The sequence below is a fragment of the Bos indicus genome, chromosome 4 (assembly GCF_029378745.1).
Source record: "Bos indicus isolate NIAB-ARS_2022 breed Sahiwal x Tharparkar chromosome 4, NIAB-ARS_B.indTharparkar_mat_pri_1.0, whole genome shotgun sequence".
Taxonomy (NCBI): domain Eukaryota; kingdom Metazoa; phylum Chordata; class Mammalia; order Artiodactyla; family Bovidae; genus Bos; species Bos indicus.
In genome coordinates this window covers 84,348,550-84,369,908 of record NC_091763.1, presented here as the reverse complement: position 1 = coordinate 84,369,908, position 21,359 = coordinate 84,348,550, and positions in this window count along the sequence as shown.

Genomic DNA, 21,359 nt, shown 5'->3' with positions numbered 1-21,359 from the left:
CTTTCTCAGTAATCAGTGTAAAGAAATAGAGGAAAACAACAGAATGGGAAAGACTAGAGATTTCTTCAAGAAAATTAGAGGTACAAAAGGAACATTTCTGGCAAAGATGGGCACAATAAAGGACATAAATGTTATGGACCTAAAAGAAGCAGAAGATACTAAGAAGAGGTGGCAAAAATACACAGAGGAACTGTACAAAAAAGATCTTCACGACCCAGATAATCACGACGGTGTGATCATTCACCTAGAGCCAGACATCGTGGAATGTGACGTCAAGTGGGCCTTAGGAAGCACCACTACAAATAAAGCTAGGGCAGTGATGGACTTCCAGCTGAGCTATTTCAAATCCTGAAAGATGATGCTGTGAAAGTGCTGCACGCAATATGCCAGCAAATTTGAAAAACTCAGCAGTGGCCACAGGACTGGAAAAGGTCAGTTTTCATTCCAATCCCAAAGAAAGGCAATGCCAAAGAATGCTCAAACTACCGCACAATTGCACTCATCTCACACACTAGTAAAGTAATGCTCAAAATTCTCCAAGCCAGGCTTAAGCAATACATGAACTGGGATCTACCAGATGTTCAGGCTGGATTTAGAAAAGGCAGAGGAACTAGAGATCAAATTGCCAACATCTGCTGGATCATCAAAAAAGCAAGAGTTCCAGAAAAAAATCTATTTCTTCTTTATTGGCTACGCCAAAGGCTTTGACTGTGTGGATCACAATAAACTGTGAACAATTCTGAAAGAGATGGGAATACCATACCACCTGACCTATCCCTTGAGAAATCTGTATGCACGTCAGGAAGCAACAGTTAGAACTGAACATGGAGCAACAGACTGGTTCCAAATAGGAAAAGGAGTACATCAAGGCTGTAAATTTTCACCCTGCTTATTTAACTTATATGCAGAATACATCATGAGAAATGCTGGGCTGGAGTAAGCACAAGCTGAAATCAAGATTGTCAGGAGAAATATCAATAACCTCAGATATGCAGATGACAGCACCCCTATGGCAGAAAGTGAAGAAGAATAAGACAGCCTCTTGATAAAAGTGAAAGGAGAGTGAAAAAGTTGGCTTAAAACTCAACATTCATAAACTAAGATCATGGAATCTGGTCCCATCACTTCATGGAAAATAGATGGGGAAACAGTGGAAACAGTGGCAGACCTTATATTTTTGGACTCCAAAATCACTGCAGATGATGACTGCAACCATGGAATTAAAAGACACTTACCCCTTGGAAGGAATGTTATGACCAACCTACATGGCATATTAAAAATAGAGATATTACTTTCCCAGCCAAGGTCCGTCTAGTCAGGCTATGTTTTTTTCCAGTAGTTATGTATAGATGTGAGCTTTCTTATAAAGAAAGCTGAGTGCTGAAGAATTGATGCTTTTGACTGTTGGAGAAGACTCTTTAGAGTCACAAGGACTGCAAAGAGATCCAACCAGTCCATCCTGTAGGAAATCAGTCTTGAATATTCATTGGAAGGACTGATGTTGAAGCTGAAACTCTAAAACTTTGGCCACCTGATGCGAAGAGCTGGCTTATTTGAAAAGACCCTGATGCTGGGAAAAATTGAAGGCAGAAAGAGAAGGGGATGACAAAGGATGAGATGGTTGGATGGCGTCACTGACTCTATGGACATGAGTTTGGGTAAACTCCATTAGTTGGTGATGGACAGGGAGGCCTGGGGTGCTGCAGTCCCTGGGGTCACAAAGAGTTGGACACAACTGATCGACTGAACTGAACTGAACTCACCATGGGACTTTCACTGATAAAATTTCCATTTTTTACCATAAAAATACCCTAAAAGGAGTAGTTGAAGATAGGTAATCACGAGGATTGTTTTATCTTAAAGCAACATGGTAATCAAATTTTCATATTGATTTCTCTAGAATTATTTCAATAGGTGGGTTTTAATTATAAATGGGTAATTAAGAATGATAGTAATGGACCATGTTTCCAATTATAGGGGAGATGAAATGCACCAATGAAGTCCTATGTATTTAAGTTTCAAGTCAAATATTATCTTCACCTTTAAACTTTATCTAGTTACTTTCTAATAAGAATATTCTATTTCTTAGCCCATTTTCATAATTTCAGTGGATATGCTTCTATTATAGCATTTACAGTTCTTTCTTAAATGCTTGTCTTCATGATGCCAAAGACAGAAATTAATCATGCTTCAACAGTTTTTATAGCTCTAGCTTCTCATCAAGCTTTGTAGATCCAGCTTCTGAGATTTCTTCTAACTACTTTAATTTAGGAATCTGCTATTTCTTTCTCTCTACTTCCATGACACATTATTCACTTCTCGTTTATAGCATGTATAGCTCTCTTTTGATATACCTGTCTTTCAGATCTCAAGGACATAAATTAATCATGTTTTAATGGGCTTTGTAGCTCCAGTTTCTAATTTGTGCATATAGTATGGATGCTTTTGTATAAAGGATCTGGGGATATTAAACACAATATAAAATACTTTTAGAATGGATACTTCCTATCTTACATACATACCTAATATTGGGAAAGATTGAAGGCAAGAGGAGAAGGGGATAACAGGTTAAGTTTGTTGGATGGCATCACTGACTCAATGGGCATGAGTCTGAGCAAATTCTGAGACAGTGAAGGACAGGGAAGACTGGCAGGTGCTACAGTCCATAGTGTCAAGAAGAATCAGACACAACTTAGCAACGAACAACAACAACAACCTTACATACAAAATGCCGGTATAAGTGTGTGAAATATATGCCCCCAATACAAATACAAAATGTACAAAGAAATGGTTGTTAAAAATTGTTTCAGTCTTTGGAATCTCTCAGTTAGGTCAAATGTTTTATAGAGAAATTGATGATTGGAGAAAAAAAATGTCCTAGAGATCTATCTGGGCTTCCCTGATAGCTCAGTTGGTAAAGAATCTGTCTACAATGTAGGAGACCCCAATTCAATTCCTGGGTTGGGAAGATCCACTGGAGAAGGGCTAGGCTACCCACTCCAATATTCTTGGGCTTCCCTGGTGGCTCAGCTGGTAGAGAATCTACCTGCAATCTATCTGGAGGTCTGTTGTTCTGAATCTTACACCCATAGTACAGGAAAGATGGTTGGGGCGACACTACCCGCTAACATCAATGTTTCAAGGGAATTGCTTGTAAAGTTATGAAATGTCTTCCCTCTACTGTGTATAGAATTCAGTCGTGACTGCCTAATGCCTAAGAAGATTAAAGCACAACTCTGGGATCCGATCTCCATGGAAATCTAGAGGTTAAAAGAAGGGCCAGATTGATTAAATGTTTGAAGGCAGGGGAAGTAAGAGAGTCATGTTGTTTTGGTATTAGCCTGGGATCCTGGAAATTATTAAGGCATGGGGTAAGTTTATGGTGGGCAAGATATGGCAGTGAAAGAGAAATGAGTGTGGCCATCTCTTATACTGGCTAATAGGACTGCCTGGAAGGGATGAGATCCTCAAGAGAAATAAAAAGAGTTTTGACAAAGTTGAGAAAAGTGTCATACAAGGCCTCTACCAAGATTATTAGACCAGAGCAGACAGGAGCTCAACAGAGAACTTTGGAAGGAATAGTGATAATGCACCAAGTTAGAATTGCCCTAACTGTATTTCTCTGCCATCCTCTGGTTTACTTCCCATAGGAGAATGTAACTGCAACTGAACTAGCAAACCTGTTAGAGTTGTGCCAGGCAAGAGTAAAAAGCAGGACAATTAAATCTTCATTGTTACTTTAATCTGTCATCCTTCAATCTGGAGGAGGGGAGAAGATTTAACACGGATTCAAGTGTTTGATTAAAATTAACATGCAGGATTGGACATTTTCATGTATTAGCAACTTTGAGACTGCTAGTATGTAGTGCTCAGTTGCTCAGTTGTGTCCAACTCTTTGAGGCCCCATTGACTATAGCTCGCCAGGCTTCTCTGTCCATGGAATTTTCCAGGTGAGAATATGGAGTAGGATGATCATACAGCAAGGGATCTTTCCAACCAAGCAATGGAACTGGTATCTCTTGCATCTCCTGCATTGGCAGATGGATTCTTTGCCACTGTGCCACTTGGGAAGCTCACTACTGCAGTATTTGAGTGTAAAAAGGGAAAGCAAAACGCCAGAATTTTCATCCAGGGATGAGGAAAATTATCCTCTCTAAATTAAATTTTAAAAGGTAATATAAAGAAAATAATTTGGGGTTTCATTTTTCATGGGTCATACTGGTTCAATACAACTTGCTTGCAGACTAGGGCATGAAACAGTGGGGCAAGCAGGCCAAAGGCCAGATAATCTTTATGTGTAATAAAAGTAAGTCCCATACCATGTTGAATAGTCACCAGAGGTAAGCAAGTTTGCCTCTCTGCTAGGCTACCTTGATTTTGGAAAATCTCACTGAAAATTTTCATCATAACCAAAAGTAATCTGCAGGTCTTCTTCCCTAGAGTGTGGCCCTTTTCCTAACAAATAAAATCATTTTTAAAATTCATGATACTTAGCTACTCCCCTATTCTTATCTAAAATTCCAGCTCCCTTTCAACTCCTGTCAATTATACATCCTAGTCACCTCCTGGATCATTTGATTTCTCATACTCCCCATGCCTAATTCCTTAATTTAGCCTTCTACCACCTTTCATAACTGGTCCCCCACGTTCAAGTTGTTCTTCACACCACTTCCACTCACTACCTAAGCAGAGTGAATTAACCACACGATATCCTGTTCAAACTGAATCATTTGATAACTTTGTTTAAAATCATAAAGAAGATTATTATTACCCTCCACATGGATAATAACCACGTGACTCACAAATTCATTAAAGACTTGCCCTTGTTTGCCTATGTATAATCTTTTCTCCCCACTCAACTCTTACCTTCTGTTGCCATGTTGTCTTTTATCTCTGGGTATTCACCAGGGCTGTGGTATAAACTGAAATGTGGTATTCATAGCCTGTTTGTTAATCTGGATAATTGTATAATTCTTCAGGATTTTACTTCTATCTCATATCCCCTGTGAAGCCCTTTCTTGTCTCCTATAATTGAAACATGCCCACTCATGTCCTCCCTTACCCCTTAGACTCACATTTCAAAAACACCATTTCATTGCACTATTAAACCTTCTGCCTGTCCCCAACTTGTGGAGTGTAAGCCCTAAGGAAGCACAGAATGTATTAACACATATTCCTCACACTACATGTGATGTGTATTTTATCTACAACATGGAATCGAATGTTTTGGGATACTGAAATTACAAAGGCCAAACAAAGTGTGCCCAAAAGAATGGCCTTTAGTCATGATCTGGGGCCTGCTTTAGCACTCTGAAAAGGAGTTTATATTTACTGAATATTTACTAAATGCTAGACTCCATTCTATAAAAAGTTTATAGCTATCACTTTTAACTCCATAAGAATCTAAAAGATAAGTACTAACACTGTCCATAATTTGCAAATGAGAAACATTCTTATATAGGCTAAATGACCTAAAAAAAATTATTTTCCCAGAATTAAAACTCACACAACACAAGTCTGTGTTACTTGGTCAACCCATGGAGAAAATTCAGTTGGCTTTCCTTCTAAGTTAAAGTATATTTTGAATGTTTTCCAGTGTCTGAAACCTTAGTTAAATGGCACTAATTCAAGCTGATTTGGGTTCTACAAAGATTAATTCTTGGTGTTCCTTATTATATCTGACATCACTTCCCATTTATATCCTTATTTTAGTTGCAATTTTTCAGAAACCCTCAAAACACTAGACACTTTTGACTTTTGAACACACTTATGTACCTTCTTATGAGACTGCAACAAAAGTTAATTAATACAATCTTAATACACAAGGTCTGTTTCCTAGGAAACCTAATCTAAGCTGCTGCTGCTGCTGCTGCTGCTAAGTCGCTTCAGTCGTGTCCAAATCTGTGCGACCCCATAGACGGCAGCCCACCAGGCTCCTCCGTCCCTGGGATTCTCCAGGCAAGAACATTGAAGTGGGTTGCCATTTCCTTCTCCTAACCTAAGCTACATGTGTGCAGTTCTGGGTTGTACAACTCAGGAGCCTTCTAATTCCTATAGTTATTCTATAGTTATTAACTCCTATTCATGGAAACAGTGAGGGACTTTATTTTCTTGGGCTCCAAAATCATGCAGATGGTGACCACAGCTGTGAATTTAAAAGACGCTTGCTCCTTGGAAGAAAAGCTATGACAAACATAGAATATTAAGAAGCAGAGCCATTACTTTGCTGACAAAGGTCCGCCTAGTGAAAGCTATGGTTTTTCCAGTAATCATGTATGGATGTGAGAGTTGGACTATAAAGAAAGCTGAGTGCTGAAGAACTGAGGCTTTTAAACTGTGGTTTTGGAGAAGACTCTTGAGAGTCACTTGGACTGCAAGAAGATCCAACCAGTCCACCCTAAAGGAAATCATTCCTGAATATTCAATGGAAAGACTGATGAGGAAGCTGAAACTCCAGTACTTTGGCCACCTGATGGGAAGAAGTGACTCATAGGAAAAGACCCTGATGTTAGGAAGGACTGAAGGCAGAAAGAGAAGGGGATGACAGAGGATGAGATGGTTGGATGGCATCACTGACACTATGGGCTTGAATTTGAGCAAGCTCTGAGTTGGTGCTGGATAGGAAAGCCTGGCATTCTGCAGTCCATGGGGTCACAAAGAGTCAGATATGACTGAGCAACTGAACTAAGTATTCTTTACTATTATATGAACTATAAATAGTTTCTAATAAAATTTGGTTTCCCTACATAAACTCTCAGGAGTCATAAATTACAGCTTTTTTTTTTTTTCCCCCCCACAGGAGTAGTGTGGAAGACCAACTTCACCCCATGCTGTTACCATCTAGCCACTAAGGTTAAGCAGCTGGCTACTGTTTTGAGTAAAGCTCAAAATTCTCTAACCAGGCTTCAGCAGTACGTGAACACTGAACTTCCAGATGTTCAAGCTGGTTTTAGAAAAGGCAGAGGAACCAGAGATAAAATTGGCAACATCTGCTGGATCATCAAAAAAGCAAGAGAGATCCAGAAAAACATTTTTTCTGCTTTACTGACTACGCCAAAGCCTTTGACTGTGTGGATCACAATAAACTGTGGAAAATTCTGAAAGAGATAGTAATACCAGACCACCTGACCTGCCTCTTGAGAAACCTATATGCAGGTAAGAAAGCAACAGCTAGAATTGGACATGGAACAGACTGGTTCCAAATAGGAAAAGGAGTACGTCAAAGCTGTAAATTGTCACCCTGCTTATTTAACTTAAATGCAGAGTACATCATGAGAAATGCTTGGCTGAAGGGATCACAAGCTGGAATCAAGATTGCCGGGAGAAATATCAATAACCTCAGATATGCAGATGACACCACCCTTATGGCAGAAAGTGAAGAGGAACTAAAAAGCCTCCTGATGAAAGTGAAAGAGGAGAGTGAAAAAGTTGGCTTAAAATTCAACATTCGGAAAACTAAGATCATGGCATGCAGTCCCATCATGTCATGGCAAATAGATGGGGAAATAGTGGCTGACTTTATTTTCTTGGGCTCCAAAATCACTGCAGATGGTGTTGCAGCCATGAATTTAAAAGACACTTTACTCCTTAGAAGGAAAGTTATGACCAACCTAGACAGCATATTAAAAAGCAGAGACATTACTTTGCCAACAAAGGTCCTTCTAGTCAAGGCTATGGTTTTTCCAGTGGTCATGTATGGATGTGGGAGTTGGACTATAAAGAAAGCTGAGTGCCGGAGAACTGATGCTTTTAAACTGTGGTGTTGGAGAAGACTCTTGAGAGTCCCTTGGTCTGAAAGGAGGTCCAACTAGTCCATCCTAAAGGAAATCAGTCCTGAGTGTTCATTGGAAGGACTGATGTTGAAGTTGAAACTCCAGTACTTTGGCCACCTGATGTGAAGAGCTGAATCATTTGAAAACACCCTGATGTTGGGAAAGATTGAAGGCAGGAGGAGGAGATGAAAGAGGATGAGATGGTTGGATGGCATCACCAACTCAATGGACATGGGTTTTGGTGGACTCTGGGAGTTGGTGATGGACAGGAAGGCCTGGCGTGCTGTGGTTCATGGGGTCACAAAGAGTTGGACATGACTGAGTGACTGAACTGACTGACTGGCTGACTGCTTTGAGAATTAAAAATTCTTGTTGGCGGCATGCCTGGGAAGTGGAGTCTTACAATTACTTCTTAAGTGCTTCCATTTGTCTGGTAGCTTGCATGTTAGAGCGTTACTGTGTCAGATGGAAAATGCTCAGGAGTCTGCTGGGACAATTCCCAAACCTATGTTGCCTTAGTGATCAGAGGCACTGTCCTCTAGAAGCCGGTGCCCCTCCATCCCTGGGGCTCATGGCTTGTCCCAGGCAGGTCCCTCTATCTGAGACCTCTCCTATGCTCCTTTATCTGCCTCATTCTCAGCCATCTGGCCAGGGACAGAGCCTATTTTGATACTACCTACCTGTCATTTCCAGAAACTTATGTTTATTCTACAGCATTGAGGTAAAACTTGCTCCACAAATTCAATTTGTATATTTGGCAGATTAAACTTAATATTATCAATTTGTATATTTGGCACATTAAATTTAAGATTAGTGAAAGTTAAAGTATCTCAGTTGTGTCTGATTCTTTGTGACCCCATGACTCTAGAGTCCATGGCATTTTCCAGGCCAGAATAGTGGAGTGGGTAGCCTTTCCCTTCTCCAGGGGATCTTCCCAACCCAGGGATCAAACCCTGGTCTCCCACATTGCAGGTAGATTATTTACCAGCTGAGCCAAGAGGGAAGCCCAGGAATACTGGAGTGGGTAGCCTATCCCTTCTCCAGTGGATCTTCCCAACCCAGAAATTGAATGGGGGTCTCCTGCATGGCAGGCAGATTCTTTACCCACTGAGCTATCAGGGAAGCCATATATTTGGCAGATTAAATTTAATATTATCATTTTAAAAATTACAGACACAATTACTGTTATTTCTTACTCCCAGAAATTTATAATTCTTCACAGTTGTGCCTTACTGCATATTTTGATATCACTTATAATAATACACCCTGATCTCAGTGCATGAAAGTGGAATAAAAAATTTTTCACTATGAAAATGCTTTACTGGTAGTGTCTTGTGATGTTAAGACAGGAAATAGTGCAAATGTAGCCATAGTGAGACATGGCTATCAGATGCAGGTTGTGAGTGAATAAAGAGTTCACATGGCTTCCATGCTTTCTCTTATAAAAGACGTCTTTAAGTCACAAAGAGTCGGACATGGCTTAGTGACTAAACATGACAACCACCACCAAGCCTACCTCCACCACTTCCTCCTTCTCAAATTTGCTGTCCTTACTAGCCATAGCATCTGGGGACTGCTGGTTTGGGCAGTTGGTTGTTCACAATGCTCTTGGCCTCAATGAACTCCACCTTATCCATGTCTTCACCCATGTGCGGGAAGGGTTTATTCCCAAACATGACTGTGAACTCCTCCGAGATGCTTCTGATAAAGCCTCAAAGATCAACTGGGTTCTGGTTATAATTCTAAGTAACTGAATTCTTTGACATGCTATACAAAGCATGTTAGAATTTTGGCTAATTAGGTTTTTAAGACATGTACACAAAAGTAACGAACATAATTTCTGAGTAATTTATATTGTTAGTGAGTCTTTCTAGAAATAATTGATTGTTGTGTTGATTATCTGTTTAGACCATTTCCAGTGTTCAATAATAAAGTTATAGCATCAGCAGTGAGAACAAATGGCTTACATTTCTAGCCTCCAGAGCTTTGAAATATCTGTTTAGCTTATCTCATATCAAATTATCTCATGATCTGATTCAAATAACATGATTATAGAAACCTACAAGATTAAGGATCAAAGTACACTTCTATTTGTTAACCAGAGACAAATAGACTGCCAGATATTTCTCCAGCAAAGATGGGTTTATTTTGGCAGAAAATTGCAGTTTGGAATCCACAACCTTGGAAAGTCAAATGCAAGTTCCCCTATAGACAAGGGAAGGAGAGCCCTTTTATAGACAGGTAAAGGAAATTGGGATCACCTGGAGTAGGAAATGGGAACCCACTCCAGTATTCTTGCCTGGAAAATTGCATGGACAGAGAAGCTTGGTGGGCTACAGTCTTTGGGGTCTCAAAGAGTTGGATATGACTGAGCACAAACACATGCATAGGAAGTTGGGAGGGCTACCATAAGGAGTGTCATGGCTTAGACCTTGCCAGGAAAGAAGAGTCTCTTATTCTTATTGGGCAATGATATCATCTCTGGGCATGAAAACTTCCCTTTCTGACCTCTCAACTCTATTTAACTGAGGTTTCTGTTTATTAATAATTTATATTTTATATATTATTCAGTATATTATTTTTCCTTCAATGTAATTAAAACCAATACTGACCCTTGTAGTAAAAAGCATGAGCTGTTATTATCTCTAACTGGGTGCCAATACTGAATTAGTTTTATTCAACAGTGAATATTCATATAATTCATTACCACTTCTGATTTACAAAATAAAGTTAGAATGTAACGACTTTACTGAGTGATGCCTCTATCATGCTGAAATAATAACAATAAGTAGTTTTGAAATAGCCATGACTAAAAGGCATCTGGCCTTTATAATGAATATTGGCCTGAGAAACCTGATTTTGCAATTTGTGAAAGTAGAGTATGATGGACAAAAGACCTATAATTTTAGATGACTGCCCCTTGAAAAACTGGGATTGTAAGTACTTTCCCATTCAGGCACTCCTTGGGTTAATTGGGTTACACATATAGGTAAGAATTCAAAATTATTACATGAAGTGAAGATTAAAATCTTCTGGTTATAGAAAATCTTTAAAGTTTGAAATCATGGCAGATAAAAGATGACTTACTCCATCCAATCAGAAAGGTGTCTGAGCATTTCAAAATTTAGGGTAGTTGTCATAGTATCAGTTCAGTTTAGTCGCTCAGTCGTGTCCAACTTTTTGTGATCCCATGGACTGCAGCAGGCCAGGCTTCCCTGTCCATCACCAACTCCTGGAACTTGCTCAAACTCAAGTGTGTTGAGTCAGTGATGCCATCCAACCATCTCATCCTCTGTCGTCCCCTTCTCCTCCTGCCTTCAATATTCCCCAGCATCAAAGTTTTTTCCAATGAGTTGGTTCTTTGCATCAGGTGGCCAAAGTATTGGAGCTTCAGCATCAGTCCTTCCAATGAATATTCAGGACTGATTTCCTTTAAGATTGACTGGTTTGATCTCTTTGTAGTCCAAGGGATATATCATATATGTTACAGTATAAAACATAAGAAAACTGATAGTGGCAGATATTAACTGGGATCTGGGATTTGACCATTTTACAAGATATGTTACATTTCCAAATTTTCCCTTGTTCCCCAACATGATACCTGAGGTGAGTTTGTTCCACAGGACTGATTTCTCTTGACATTTTGAGGAGATAACATGGTTAAAGTACACTATAAATTTGATCTGATTTTGAGTAAGTTTTAAAAATTCCATATTCCTTCACAAAATTGGAAAATAGTTTGCTGTAGTTTATATTAGTTTGCTCTATTCTTTTGTTCACAATTCTGTTTGTAAAACCTTGAGCAGTAGAAGCAAATCTTATTTTACCCAATATAAACCTATTTTATTTTATCTACTGATTAGTACTATGAAGGAAAACTTTTTTCCCAAGAAAACTGAATACACTTTCAATAGATCTCAAATAGCACTCAAACAGGTCATGCCTGGGATTTTTCTGGTAATAAATTGGCAATAATTCAGAGGCTGTTTGACCAGCTGCTCAGAGGTATCATCTGGTGTTTGTATCTTATTACCATCTTCTAAGTTTTACACTGGTCTTCGGGTTGTCAAATTTAGAATATCAACTTCATCCATTCATCTAAAGGCACTGAATTCATACTTATTTAACTAACTTATAAAGAGAAAATCAATGTATTAATTTGTAGTTTATTTATAAAAAGAGATAGCTATTTCTAATTTTTCCCAGTGCATAGGTTATGAAGGAATCTAAACTACAAGATATGTGAGCATAATTTTTAGCAAAAAAATATGATTATTTATGAGAACAACATGAACTGTCTTTGTCAAAACTAGGGAGATATTGATTTAGAAAACTGGCATCTCTTTACACTAATGGGAATACTTTGTTATACTAATACACCATCAGTCATAGCCATGCTGCAAATTATTTACTTTCATCTATTTTTAAATATTTAACATTGCTAACTTTAGTGGAATTTTTGATAACCCCACAGTCCTTGGAGAAATCACAATGGTAATATGCCCATGTCCATAGGCTTTTCTACAGTTACCCAATATCATCCTTCTTATGCTTATTCTTATTGAATTCAGCTTCATCATGCAACATTTAGTAATAAATTAAATTTTAGAATTGTATTCTATTTGGTCATGTTGTCTTACAAATTGTTTTATGTTTAATTTTATAAACAATGTTATGATAAGCAATCTTGATCATATATCTGTTGGACTTGTGCAAATTTCTCTTTAGGGAACATTTTAACAAAATAAATTGATGAGATAAGGAATACAAATATAACTTGAAAGGCTACTTGTTAAATCACTCTCAAAATATGCTTTTCTTTTTCATTCCAACAACACACCATACCAGAGGCCTTTTGTTTCATATCATATATTCTTACTAGCTATTCTTTTGAACTCAGATAGGCAGAAAGTGGCATGAAATGGATTTTAAGCATATTTTGCTGAAACACAAGTCATTATCATACAAGGCAAATATATCTTCCTCTTTGTCTTCCTTTTCACTTTCTCTTTTCTCTTTTCCTTTTTCTTCATTATCATATCCCTTTTTAAATTATATATACATATATCTCAGTATATTACTTCAGTTCAGTTCAGTTCAGTTCAGTTACTCACTCGTGTCCGACTCTTTGCGACCCCATGAATCACAGCACACCAGGCCTCCCTGTCCATCACCAACTCCCTGGGTTCACCCAGAATCATGTCCATAGAGTCAGTGATGCCATCCAGCCATCTCATCCTCTGTCGTCCCCTTCTCCTCCTGCCCCCAATCCCTCCCAGCATCAGAGTCTTTTCCAATGAGTCAACTCTTTGCATGAGGTGGCCAAAGTTCTGGAGTTTCAGCTTTAGCAATATTCCTTCCAAAGAAATCCCAGGGCTGATCTCCTTCAGAATGGACTGGTTGGATCTCCTTGCAGTCCAAGGGACTCTCAAGAGTCTTCTCCAACACCACAGTTCAAAAGCATCAATTCTTCGGCACTCAGCCTTCTTCACAGTCCAACTCTCACATCCATACATGACCACAGGAAAAACCATAGCCTTGACTAGACGAACCTTTGTTGGCAAAGTAATGTCTCTGCTTTTGAATATGCTATCTAGGTTGGTCATAACTTTCCTTCCAAGGAGTAAGCGTCTTTTAATTTCATGGCTACAGTCACCATCTGCAGTGATTTTGGAGCCCAAAAAAATAAAGTCTGACACTGTTTCCACTGTTTCCCCATCTATTTGCCATGAATGATGGGATCAGATGCCATGATCTTCGTTTTCTGAATGCTGAGCTTTAAGCCAACTTTTTCACTCTCCACTTTCACTTTCATCAAGAGGCTTTTGAGTTTCTCTTCACTTTCTGCCATAAGGGTGGTGTCATCTGCATATCTGAGGTTATTGATATTTCTCCCGGCAATCTTGATTCCAGCTTGCGTTTCTTCCAGTCCAGCGTTTCTCACGATGTACTCTGCATATAAGTTAGATAAACAGGGTGACAATATACAGCCTTAACCTACTCCTTTTCCTATTTGGAACCAGTCTGTTGTTACATGTCCAGTTCTAACTGTCGCTCCTGACCTGCATACAAATTTCTCAAGAGGCAGTTCAGGTGGTCTGGTATTCCCATCTCTTTCAGAATTGTCCACAGGTTACTGTGATCCACACAGTCAAAGGCTTTGGCATAGTCAATAAAGAGGAAATAGATGTTTTACTGGAACTCTCTTCCTTTTTCCATGATCCAGCAGATGTTGGCAATTTGATTTCTGGTTCCTCTGCCTTTTCTAAAACCAGCTTGAACATCAGGAAGTTCACGGTTCACATATTGCTGAAGCTTGGCTTGGAGAATTTTGAGCATGACTTTACTAGCGTGTGAGATGACTGCAATTGTGCGGTAGTTTGAGCATTCTTTGGCATTGCCTTTCTTTGGGGTTGGAATGAAAACTGACCTTTATAGTACATATACACAATGGAGTATTACTCAACCATTAAAAGGAATACATTTGAATCAGTTCTAATGAGGTGGATGAAACTGGAGCCTATTATACAGAGTGAAGTAAGCCAGAAAGAAAAACACCAATACAGTATACTAACGCATACATATGGAATTTAGAAAGACGGTAATGATAACCCTGTATACAAGACAGCAAAAGAGACACTGATGTATAGAACAGTATTATGGGCTCTGTGGGAGAGGGAGAGGGTGGGAAGATTTGGGAGAATGACATTGAAACATGTATAATATCATGTAAGAAACGAGTCGCCAGTCCAGGTTCGATGCATGATACTGGATACTTGGGTTTGGTGCACTGGGACAACCCAGAGGGATGGTATGGGGAGGGAGGAGGGAGGAGGGTTCAGGGTGGGGAACACATGTATACCTGTGGCAGATTCATTTCAATATTTGGCAAAACCAATACAATATTGTAAAGTTTAAAAATAAAATAAAATTAAAAAAAAAAAAAAGAAAACACCTTTTCCAGTCCTGTGGCCACTGCTGAGTTTTCCAAATTTGCTGGCATATTGAGTGCAGCACTTTCACAGCTTCATCTTCCAGGATTTGAAATAGCTCAACTGTAATTCCATCACCTCCACTAGCTTTGTTTGTAGTGATGCTTTCTAAGGCCCCCTTTACTTCACATTCCAGGATGTCTGGCTCTAGGTCAGTGATCACACCATCATGATTATCTGGGTCATGAAGATCTTTTTTGTACAGTTCTTTTGTGTATTCTTGCCACCTCTTCTTAATACCTTCTGCTTCTGTTAGGTCCATACCATATCTGTCCTTTATCGAGCCCATCTTTGCATGAAATGTTCCCTTAGTATCTTTAATTTTCTTGAAGAGATCTCTAGTCTCTCCCATTCTGTTGTTTTCCTCTATTTCTTTGCATTGATTGCTGAAGAAGGCTTTCTTATCTCTTCTTGCTATTCTTTGGAACTCTGCATTAAGATGCTTATATCTTTCCTTTTCTCCTTTGCTTTTCGCTTCTCTTCTTTTCACAGCTATTTGTAAGGCCTCCCCAGACAGCCATTTTGCTTTTTTGCATTTCTTTTCCATGGGGATGGTCTTGATCCCTCTCTTCTGTACAAGTCACAAACCTCCATCCATAGTTCATCAGGCACTCTGTCTATCAGATCTAGGCCCTTAAATCTATTTCTCACTTCCACTGTATAATCATAAGGGATTTGATTAGGTCATACCTGAATGGTCTAGTGGTTTTCCCTACTTTCTTCAATTTCAGTCTGAATTTGGCAATAAGGAGTTCATGATCTGAGCCACAGTCAGCTCCTAGTCTTGTTTTTGCTGACTGTATAGAGCTTCTCCATCTTTGGCTGCAAAGAATATAATCAATCTGATTTCGGTATTGACCATCTGGTGATGTCCATGTATAGAGTCTTCTCTTATGTTGTTGGAAGTGGGTGTTTGTTATGACCAGTGCATTTTCTTGGCATATTACTTAATAACAATAATTCATGATATTTGATTTTTTATAATTTTAATCATAAAATCTATTTATTTAAAAATCAGATAAATTTACAGTAATAGAGATGTGTTCATTAAATTTTTCTTTGGCTTATCATACTAAGTACAATATTAGTCAAAAGGAACAATACGATTTGGAAAAGCAAAAATAATGCAGATCTGTTATTAGATAATTATTCAGTCTTTTGGGGTAAGAATACTAGGTCGGTTTACTTACAACATCACATGATACGCTACCTTTATTTACAAAATTCATACTTTCCTCAGGGATTCTCTGAAATAGGGAAAGAGATCTTCATACATAATGTGTTGGAATTGTCCATGCATTCTTTATGCTTATTTGAGATGTACATCTATCTGAGAACATCTATGGAGTAAGAATATATACAGAGCACTATTATGCTGTTGTTGTTATTATGATGGCTATTTTGTGCAGGTTTAAATTTTGGTAAAAATAAATAAAAAATAATTACTTAAAAATCATGAGAAATGAAGCTGAATATTAAAATTATACTCAAGTCTAAAGAGGCATAACTAGGCTCTAACATTTTAAATAACCTCTGGTCAGATTATATAACAAATCAAAGTGGGCAGTTTGGTGCTATCATAAAGTTAATTCATTCAGTACTTTAATTCAAGGGAAAATGTTTATAAATATACTATTTAATAACTAATCAGATGTGATTATTTACTTGACAGATAAATACACTCTTGGCACTTGGCAGAACCAATAGTAGGAAATATAATATGTATGCAAAGTGGGTTTCAAAGTCTTTTCTTCTCCAAAGCCAAAATATCATATAACAAGCATATAACACTTCTATATTGCTTATTGGATTGTGAGAAGTAGTACATTAGTGCTTTTTCTAACGTGGAATGTGAGCCAACAATTGAGTCATTTACCTAAGCAATCATTCTGGTTTAAATCTGCACTCATCTCAACAATTGGCTAGTCATTAGTGAGACTACTAATCCCCTAGATGGAAAGGATATCTGAGTCCAATTCCTCTCAGTAAACAGGTTTGCATTAACAAGCCAATTCCAGGAAACGTTATAAAAGGTTTAATGTTGCATGAACTTGCTCATTTAAAGATACATTAAAATCAACTTTCCTTTTCCTTCAACAGAATTAATTTGTTTAATGTTATATTTGCTTTTTAGATGTTAGTAAATCTTGCAGAAAAGTAGATCTGCTGAAAATTCTATAGAGCTATTTATTTTGTTCTGGCTGTCAGAGATGGGAAATCTACATTACACAAAGAACAAGATCTTGAGGAAAATGATTCAAAATTTGGACATCTATTTCATATATCAATTAATTATTTCAACATCTTCTGCCTTTAATTAATGTTATGGGATTGTGATGCATTTTTCTTTATTGACCTGTGATGCTTTCATATGTGTGTGTGTGCTTAGCTGCTCAGTCATGTTTGACTATTTGCGACCCCATGGACTGTAGCTTGCCAGGCTCCTCTGTTCATGAGATTCTCCAGGCAAGAATACTGACGTGGGTAGCCACTCCCTTCTGCAGGGAATCTTTCCAATCCAGAGATTGAACTCCGGTCTCCTGTTTTGAGGCAGATTCTTTACCAACTGAGCCACCAGAGAGGTCCCTTCATAATGTTTATATATGTCATAACTTTATCAAGTTGTACATTTTAAATAAGTATACTTGATTGGATGGCCTAATGAAGATGTAAAATATGCACACTAATATTTGTTCTGCTTTGTTTTTAAGTGGCAAAACCCATTTTTCTCAAAAATCCTATGGAACTTTATTGTTTAAACAGCTAGATAAAATTTACGGACTGAAGCAGGGATGTGGGTGTAATGTTTTTCTTTCCTTTTGTTTATATTCCTTGGGACTGCCCTAACAAAGCCAGGGTCCTTTTAACTCAGTGAAGAATTCTGATATGTTACTGTGTTTGTGAAGGACATAAAGCACAATCTTTTTTGTAGAAATATCTGCAATATTATATACTTAATAGTAAAAGTTTTGATAGATGAAGGCCTAAACTTCAACTCTGGCCAAATAGTTATTTTGAAAAGCCACCTTTTTATAGTCCCTAATGTATGACCTCCATAATTCTCAAAATTTTATATGAATACTCTGCAAATTCCATAAGAACTCTGTAAAACATTAGTTTTACACACAGATGAGAACCCAAAGGTTCTGAGAGGTTATGTAATTTTCCCAGTCATACAGATAGTAAATGTTAAAGCCAGGATTCAATCCCTATTTATCTCCTCAAATGTTATTGTCCTATGACTTGCATACATATGATATTCTAACTTTCAAAGACACCAATATGTCAACTTAAAGAACATGAGTTAAAAGAAAGATTAAATCTTTTTTAAAAATAAATCTCCTAAAAAGAGATTTTTTTTTTTTTTTTTCCGCTCAGTTGTATCCGACTCTTTGCGACCCCATGGACTGTAGCCTATCAGACTCCTCTGTCCATGGGATTTTTCAGGCAAGAGTGCTGGAGTGGATTGCCATTTCCTTCTTCTTCAGAAGAAGAAGATTTAAAAAGAGATTAAAAGTCATTAAATCTCTTAAAAAATAAAATGGAGAGAAACAAAATGTCTGTTTAAGATCAAACTTGTTATGATGGAGCTATCTTGAGTTTACTGCACTCAATCTACCAGTTGTCAAAAAAAATTTAAGATCCTGCAGATGGATATAAAAAGTAATATAAGTGTATGAATTAGAAGCCACGTGATTGAATTGTTAGTTTATTTTTTTGTTTGTTTGCTTGTTTGTTTGTGTAGACTTCAGTAGTATTAATTTCATGAAACAGGGATATTAGACTTGAAATTTTCCATTTCCTTTTCTGTTCTCAGTTTTTTTTTCTTTTTCCTTATCTTCTAGATGATCATTTCTCCCACCACTGCTACTGCTAAACTTGATTAGAGACAACTGTTTTAGCTGATGACAACAGAGCAATGGCTATGAAAGTTTTTTGAAAAATTAAGTTGAATTTATGCTTCCTTACTCAGAGAAGGCGATGGCTCCCCACTCCAGTACTCTTGCCTGGAAAATCCCATGGACAGAGGAGCCTGGTAGGCTGCAGTGCATGGGGTCACAAAGAGTCAGTCACGACTGAGCGACTTCAATTTCACTTTTCACTTTCCACTTTCATGCATTGGAGAAGGAAATGGCAACCCACTCCAGTGTTCTTGCCTGGAGAATCCCAGGGACGGGGGAGCCTAGTGGGCTGCCGTCTATGGGGTAGCACAGAGTTAGACATGACTGAAGCGACTTAGCAGCAGCAGCAGCATGCTTCCTTACTAAACGATTAAGTGGACTCAGAAGATAAAAATATTTTCAGATTTTCAATAACTCAGAAAGTTTACTAGCTTCCAGTATTCCTGGAAGAATATACTGAGTTTACCTCATAGTGTTTGTTCAAAACTTAAATTCACTTAATGCAAAAATGTGCAACATATAGACATTCTCTAATGTCTCCTCTTAGTGCTTATTCTTACTCATATTTCAGTCTATATTTTCTCTAGCACATTAAATAGAGTTAAATATCACATAAAAATCCCATTTACACAAAGTGTATGTACTCTCTCTCTCACACACACAGTTGGCTCTCTAACAGATATGCGTCAGTACTACTTCTTTGTAGGTTTTAAGTTGTTATCGCACACTGGATCTTTGGTATTGATTAATTCACTGGGCAAATGTATTTTTGAAGTAGAAAAATGGAACTATTCAAACTAAGTTCATATGTATTTTACCCAAAGCTAAAGATAATTCTTCATTCCTTTTTCTACCCTGACCAACTTAATATAGAAATACAGTCTTTAAACAAAGATATGAAGCAATATAAATAACCAAGAGGAGTTTCTACAGAGTACAAGCTGGCATCTCAAAATATTGATCTCAAAAAGTAAACGGAAAAATACATTGATCTAGGAAGAATGAAAAGCAGGTAAGAGCCAGAGAGTGGACATGGTGTTAGTCCTCACACAGAGTAGGATACGCCTTGCACAGAAAATCGAAGGAAGACTGAAAAGGTGAAAGTGTGGAGCTTTTAAAGTGAAACTAAGAGAATTTTGGTCAAATAATCTCCCTTTAAAAGTGCAAGTTAAAGCTAAGAACAGAGAATAGTTTGGAGGAAAGTCCTAAAAGAGGAGAAAAACAGTAGTTCACGTTTGTGTCTGAACAGAGAGGACTTGAGAGAGTCACCCAGTTTCACTAGGTTAATTTTCTTATACATTCATTAAGAACTTAATCCATTCTAGTGATTGCCAGGTGCTATCACCCATATAAGTGGCCCTGAACCCAACCTACAGAGTTTATCTTAGGTAAAATCCACTGGACCAAAAAACTTACAAAGTTATTGTCAATTCTAAAGCATCAGTGTGTTTCCCAGGATAAGCTCTATTGGTGGTTTAGTCGCTAAGTTGTGTCCGACTCTTGCGACCAGGGTCCTCTGTCCATGGGATTCTCCAAGTAAGATTACTGGAGTTGGTTGACATTTCTTTCTCCACAGGATCTTCCTGACCCAGGGATTGAACCCATGCCTCCCGCATTGCAAGAAGATTCTTTATTGAATGAGCTACAAGGGAAGCTGATTAGAACTTTAAGCTCTATTGGAACATTACTAAATCAAGCACTATTTCAATCAACCTTGATAATAACAGAATATAAGTTGTCAACCTAAAAAAAAAAAAGACTGAAAGTATATTATGGCTGTCATTCTGGATACATTAACTTAATGAGCAGCACCACCATCCACCCAATGGCCATGTCCACAAACCTTGCAATCTGCTCTAATCCCTTTCATTTGTGTTTCCTCTTTACCAATACCACTAAACACTTATAACCAGTGTCCAAGTCATAGGGCTCAATGGCATCACCGACTCGATGGACATGAGTTTGAGTGAACTCCGGGAGTTGGTGATGGACAGGGAGGCCTGGTATACTGCTATTCATGGGGTCGCAAAGAGTCAGACACTACTGAGTGACTGAAATGAACTGAACTGAAGTCATAATGATTCTATCCATTTACACTCATCTCTGCCCTTCTTGCAATCCAAAAAGCTAATGTTTCTCCCTCCTTCCAACCTCACAATATACCTCATTCTCTGAATCACTGACAGAGTGAGAGCTTTCTAAAAGTCAAATTGGATCTCATAAACACTAGCATGAAACCTCCTAGTATTTCCCACATTTAGAGCCACATTTTCCAATATGGTGATGACAAATTCCATATGACTATTGACTAATCTAAATTCAGATAGTTCAAAATAATATGATCAGTAAGTACAATTTACATCATATCTTAAACACTTGGTAGGAATAAAACTAAAATATTCCATTAGCATTTTATATTCAATTATTAATTAATTTGCTAATGTTTTGGATAATTAGGTTAAATAAACATATTAAAATACTTTTACTTTTTTTTTTTTATTTTTAGGTGTATCTACTAGAAAATTTTAAATCACATATGTGGCTTGCACAGTATTTCTATTGGAAATGGTTTCTGAACAAAAGGAAACCATTTGGGGAGCAAATGAAAATTGCAAATGTGGTACTTCTTGTTCTAAAAGTAAGGGAAAAAGTGCTCTTAACAGGACTACAATTTCCTTTCTTCCACTGTCTCT